The sequence below is a fragment of the Rattus norvegicus genome, chromosome 10 (genome assembly GCF_036323735.1).
Source record: "Rattus norvegicus strain BN/NHsdMcwi chromosome 10, GRCr8, whole genome shotgun sequence".
Lineage (NCBI taxonomy): Eukaryota > Metazoa > Chordata > Mammalia > Rodentia > Muridae > Rattus > Rattus norvegicus.
Window position 1 is genome coordinate 854,816 of NC_086028.1, and position 6,390 is coordinate 861,205.

The 6,390-nt window shown below is 36.2% G+C and overlaps 1 long non-coding RNA gene across 1 annotated transcript; it reads right to left on the reverse strand.

Moving 5' to 3' along the window:
- Nucleotides 1-475: 475 nt before the first annotated feature.
- LOC120095006 (uncharacterized) lies at nucleotides 476-5,048 on the reverse strand. Its single transcript, XR_005489965.2, has 3 exons — nucleotides 4,914-5,048; nucleotides 3,522-3,680; nucleotides 476-552 (listed from the first exon to the last, which is right to left on the reverse strand). It is a non-coding gene; the product is annotated as an uncharacterized LOC120095006 (long non-coding RNA).
- Between the last annotated feature and the right edge of the window lie 1,342 nt (nucleotides 5,049-6,390).

The following is a 6,390-nucleotide window of genomic DNA, read 5'->3' on the forward strand; positions in this document are numbered from 1 at the left end:
TGAGAAAGAAGTATTCATAATAGCTTCATGTTCTAATCAATGACATATATTTAGCATGTGGTATATTCACAGTAACATGGTAATAATACTAGGATGCAAATAATCTACAGGTATTATACACACCTCTTTCTTTTAATTTGTTTCACACAGGAACTAAACCAATACTCTAGGCTGACCTGCACACAAGGTGTTGCATAGGCTGTCTTCTAAACTGTGACAGTTATAAAGAAGAAGACACCCAGGTGTGATTACAGACATGGTTCAACACTATAGTGTGAGAAATGAACATGTTTAAAAAGTGACAATACGTGTCTGTGCTAAGGAAACCTCTTGGCATGGGACATCACTCCAGCTTATAATACTGTAAACACAAGCCTATGTACCTTACAAAAACACTGCTTCTATATTGGTACAGTTCCGCAAGTGCTTTCTGTATCATTACCTTTGGATGGCATTAATTTTTCCAACCAGAATTCCTTCATCTGGGACGCTAAGCCAATTCTCTTATAAGTCAGAAGTAAGTAAACTTCCTTCAATGTTTGCAATGAAGTCCTTTTATTAAATAAAAATAAAAAAGTAATGGTCAATGTGCATTTTAGTAAGAACATGAAAATCATTTTTGTTTAAAATTAGCAGTTTAGACCAGTGATTCTCAACTTGGGAGTCATAATCCATTAGGGGTTTACATATCATATATCTTCCATGTCAGATATTCTCTCCATTTTTCTTTATAATTCTTACCAATAGCAAAATTTTAATTGTGAGAAAGCAGCAAAATGATGTAATGGTTAGTAATCACCAAACCATAAGGAAATATATTAGTGTTACAGTATTAGGATGGCTGAGAATCATTGATTGAAAGCATATTACATAAAAGACTCCCAAACTTCTATCTCCCCAGAATCTTGGATCAAATGTGGAACCTATATGCAGGATCTTGTGTTTTCTTCCCTAAGACTAGAATCAATGAAGCAGTGTCCTAGTTGCTATAGCAATGAAATAAACCTATGGTCTGTTCAAATTGCCTCTCCTGACTTCTAGTCCACAATATGACTTGCAATCATAGATCTGCACTCCACTTCCCAGCCCAAAGCTCTCTCTGCCTTGAAAAACGCTAGATGCTATGTAGAATATCCAGATAGGAACACTCTGAGAGGCTCCATCCAGCAGCTGACTGAAATAGGCTATGTAGAGCCACAGCCAATTATTGGATCTTATGGATCAATCAAGGACTTGTATGGAAGAAATGGGGGAGAGATTCCATGACCTGGAGGAGATAGGAACTCCACAGGAAGAGCTACAGAATCAACTAAGCAGCACCAATGGGTGCTATCAAAGGCTGAATTATCATCTAAAAATCCTGCAGAAGCTGCAGCATGACCTACAGCACAATTTCTAGCAAATGTAAAGCTTAGTCTCCTTGTCGGTCCCCCAACATGTGGATCAGGGGCTATCTGTAAGCTGTTGACTGTGAAAACCTGTCCCACCTGGCCTTAGGGGGAGAAGATGTGCTAAACCTGAAGAGAGTTGATGTGCCTGGGTAGGAGGACAACCCAAGGGTCCCAATTCAGCTCAGGGAAGGAGAGAGACTCTGTGAGGGCAGAATAGGTAGGGGGCAGCATACAAGACATAAAATGAACAAACAAAAAAAAGTGTAAAATGATGACGATGATGATGATGATGATGGTTTAAAAATCCACCAAAACAATCAAACCAAAACCAAAGTCCTCTTCTTGGAATAGGCAACTATCAAAAAATGACAGCACCCAAAATTAACTCATCCTGACTGTATAATTGTTGAATCTGTACTTTAGGCTCACACAGCATAAACCTGTTGTATACACATACACCTTGCTTACAGACCCAGCAGGAATAGTGGTGAAGCTTACTTATTTTCCATGTGAGAAGATCTCACAGTTTCATGTCTTTTTCTTAAAATTTGTAAATATTCAACTATTTAAATTTAGTTGTAAGCATCAGATTGTTTGAAGAACAGAAACTGTCTTTTGCATGAAATACAACAATGAACTTTCATGTTGTACTAAGGATAGCAAGCCATAAAAATGGAAGAATCATAGGTGCCCTTGTACATGTAAATTGCTTTGAATACACACGGCTAACTTCAGTAAGGTCTTAAGTTTCTGGCAATGAGAATCAGACACACTTGGCAAGCTCAAAGGCCAAGGAAGGATCATTCAGTACCTTTGCCTAATGTTAGTAAGCATAGTTAATCCCAGAGCATTATTTTTACTATTTATGTCTGGGCCATAGCTCCACAGACTTCTGAAAGGTGAAATCAGATCATGGCCCAAGTAAAAATAAAACAATGATATTTGCTCTAGAGTCACTGCAGCTCCCTGGCAAGTTAGGAGTGTTAGTGTGTTAGACAAGTTAAAAGTAGGTTAGGCTAATACTTGAATATTTGACATGGAATTAGAATGGCAATATCTGGTGAAAGTGAGAGTGCTGGATTATTTTTTGATTGAGAAGGAAAACGATTTCTTGTATATACAAGACAGAGAGTAATATTCAACATAGATAGCCTATTGTAGGTGAGTGTTGGACTTGTCAATTTGAACTGTTATTTGTGAAGGATATTTTTTGGTAAGTATTATTTAATTCATTCATTTGATAAAGCACATTTTACCACCATTATAACTTGTTCAGCTATTAATTCACAGGGTATGTTCAGAGGTGAAATCAGTGGGAATATTTGTAATGCCCAACTAGAGTCCATCTCATATATGAGTATGTTAACTTCCAACAGAAGCTCTTCACCTGTGTCTTTATGATGAATCTTTGGGTTTGTCAGACTTTTTTTTTTCTTCTGCTTTCTTTTTTTTTTTATTAACTTGAGTATTTCTTATATACATTTCGAGTGTTATTCCCTTTCCCGGTATCCGGGCAAACATCCCCCTCCCCCCTCCCCTTCCTTATGGGTGTTCCCCTCCCAACCCTCCCCCCATTGCCGCCCTCCCCCCACCAGTCTAGTTCACTGGGGCTTCAGTCTTAGCAGGACCCAGGGCTTCCCCTTCCACTGGTGCTCTTACTAGGATATTCATTGCTACCTATGAGGTCAGAGTCCAGGGTCAGTCCATGTATAGTCTTTAGGTAGTGGCTTAGTCCCTGGAAGCTCTGGTTGCTTGGCATTGTTGTACATATGGGGTCTCAAGCCCCTTCAAGCTCTTCCAGTTCTTTCTCTGATTCCTTCAACGGGGGTCCTATTCTCAGTTCAGTGGTTTGCTGCTGGCATTCGCCTCTGTATTTGCTGTATTCTGGCTGTGTCTCTCAGGAGCGATCTACATCCGGCTCCTGTCGGTCTGCACTTCTTTGCTTCATCCATCTTGTCTAATTGGGTGGCTGTATATGTATGGGCCACTTTTACCTGCCATGCCTCTTATCAAGAGGTCACGTGTCCATAGTTCTAGGAAACAGTCATCATCATGTAATCTTAAAGACAGAAAGCACATATGCATCTCTAGAGGGATGATTAATGTTGGTGACATGAAAACCTTCCTTACCTTCAAGACAGATGCTATTACAAGCACGCATTCTTAAATCCATTCAATGAGTTGTTCACTGTCAATCCTCTCTCTGAGGCACCAGTGTGAATTTTCAGGTAGAATTTCGAATATGTGATCTGATTGTCGTCCTTTCCCTGCAATTATGGATAACATGTCCTGTGTGGGATAAGGATGTAGTATTAGAGATCCACACCTGAAGCACAAATATGTCTTTTATTGTGAACCTGAGCAAGGATAGTTTTGGCTGCACAGCTATAACTTAGAGGAATAAAGTAGTCATTGAACTTTTTTCTGTTTTAGCTTCCAAATACATTTTCTTCCCTAATCCATTTTTCCCCAATTTGTAGTATCATGGTTTTGTTAGACTTCTGTTCCTCAAAGCATTTTGGTGAATTGTCCTCTACTACTTTGTGTTTCCTTCTATCAATATCTTTCTCAAGCCTGGCATCTTAAGTAAATATTGGGACATTTCCCTTCCAGAGATAAACTCACTATTTTACTTACTGTTTGTCCTGGCCTGTATTATGAATCCTAACTTTCGTGTTTTGAAGAAATATTTTTTCACCATATTTCTGAGACTTTTATATCCTTATTCTGTGACTTCTTATTTTCAACTATGTCTACAGATGCTTTCACATTTAAAAACCCAAGCATATTTCTATCATTCTTCCATAATTTACTCTGTAAACATGACTACCATGCATAGGTTTGCACCACTTTAAATTGATTACACGAATACAAACAAGGTTACCAGAAAATTCTGCTCTAAAATACCTAAGAAATTGGCAGTAATGCTCATGTGTCTGACAGGATAAATTTGTTCACAAACAGCATAAATTCCTATCACAGCTATAGTGCTAAAAGAGATATTGGATACTAAAGATATGTTTACAAAGAAGTTTAATAACTCATTTAAAATAGATTAAGCCATATTAGATGGCATTTAAATATAGTCCACTAGGATAAATGATGTTAATATATATAAAAAACAGTGTGCTCATCTAATTCATTGATAATTTAAAAGGAAAGCCTACAGATATTTTTAAGTATTGAGTAATTTCAGGGGCAATGATATTAAGGGAGATTCCAAAGAAATTTGGAGTCATAAAGAAGCTGCAAGACTTTACAGTTGGGTAATTAGTGGGGCACTTCCATAGAATTATTTCCTCCAACATGCTGGTGGGTTTGAATCTTTGATGCAGTCAGTGCAAAACATGGGAATGGTATTTCTTCTCTTTTTCTTTCAATTACATTATTCAAAATACGGTAGAACGTATTTCTGTTTTAAAATGATCTTACTCTCATAGATCGGTTATCTAAACATTCCTCAGTTTGATTAAATAGCTTACTGAGAACAAAGGTGCTACAGAAAGCCAAAATGATACTCACACATATTGGAGCAGGCAGCTTTCTGTCGACATAAATGCTTGTAAGATTTTTGCCAAATAAGCATTTCTTTCTTGGTGGTGTTGGATCAGAATATACTGGTGGCTTGGCATATATATATATATATATATATATATATATATATATATATATATATATCCTTTCTTTTTCTCTGCATATAAGAAAGAAGGGAAATCGTTTTTGAAACTGAACTCTCTTTAACCTTGTATATCCTTTGCATTTATCACACCAAATCAAAAAGAGATATGTGTGAAAGTACTAGAAGCATAGGAAACATCAAGTAGACACATAATAGTCAAAGGCTAACTGAACATAGAAATAAAAATACAAAAAGCTATGAATGAAAAAGACAAAGTCACACAACGTTAACTACATTAGACTAATACCTAAATTTTCAATGGATATTCTAAAATATAGTGGGCCTGCATCAACGTTCTCCATGCTTTCAAAGAATACAGATACTAGCCTAGACTTTATTACTGAGCAAAAGCATCATTCATATAAACAAAAGAGGAGAAGCATTACATAGTTTAAGCACCACTAAGCCATTTCTCATCATCAATCTTGGTCTACAAAAGGCAAACAGCAGGCTGAAGATAACGTACATATACACAAGAGGACAGAGATGATAAATAACCCTGTAATCATTCAAAAAAGAGGGGGAAAAGTATGTGTCAACAAAAAAATAACAAAGACCAATAAATACTGCTCATTAATAACTCTAACCATTAATTGTCTCACACCAATAATATACAGACTATCAGTTTGGGTCAGAAAGCAGGTTTCATCTATCTCCTGCATCCAAAAAATACAATTGTTTTAGATAAAATCGCATACTCGTGTTTACGATGCAAATGCCTATATTTCTTTGTCTAGGTTTCAGGGCCCATTTAGTTTTCCATGTTCATTTGTGTTGCCTTGTTCAGTTTATGTTTAGGAAGTGATGTTGGTGAGGCTTTATGCTGAGGTCAAGGGAACATGGCAGAAGACTGGGAGGAAAGAAGTTTAAAAAAATCACTTCTACAATATTGTTTCTCCTAATAACATCAAGAGTGTTATAAATTTTATCAAGCTTTCAAAGGATAGAATCAAAATGTTACTACAGGATGGTCTAGAATTTTTACTGTTTAAATCTCACTGATTCATGAACATGTGGGAATCTTTCCATTATCTGATATCTGTTCAATTTATAAGACATTTTGTTTTGTTTTGGGTTGAATTTTTTTTCATTTTTTTCTTTTGTTTTTGGTTTTGTTTTTTTTAATCATAAAAGCCTTTTATTTCTCGGTTAGAATTTTCCCAAGAAACTAAAAGTATTAACTTTTAAAAGTTACTGTTAATGACATGTTTTCATTGATTTACTTTTCTTTTACAAAGAAGGAGTACTCACTTTGTGTGTTAATTTTGTATGTTGCTACCTTTGAAAGAATTTACAAGATATCTGATTATTCTTATGTTA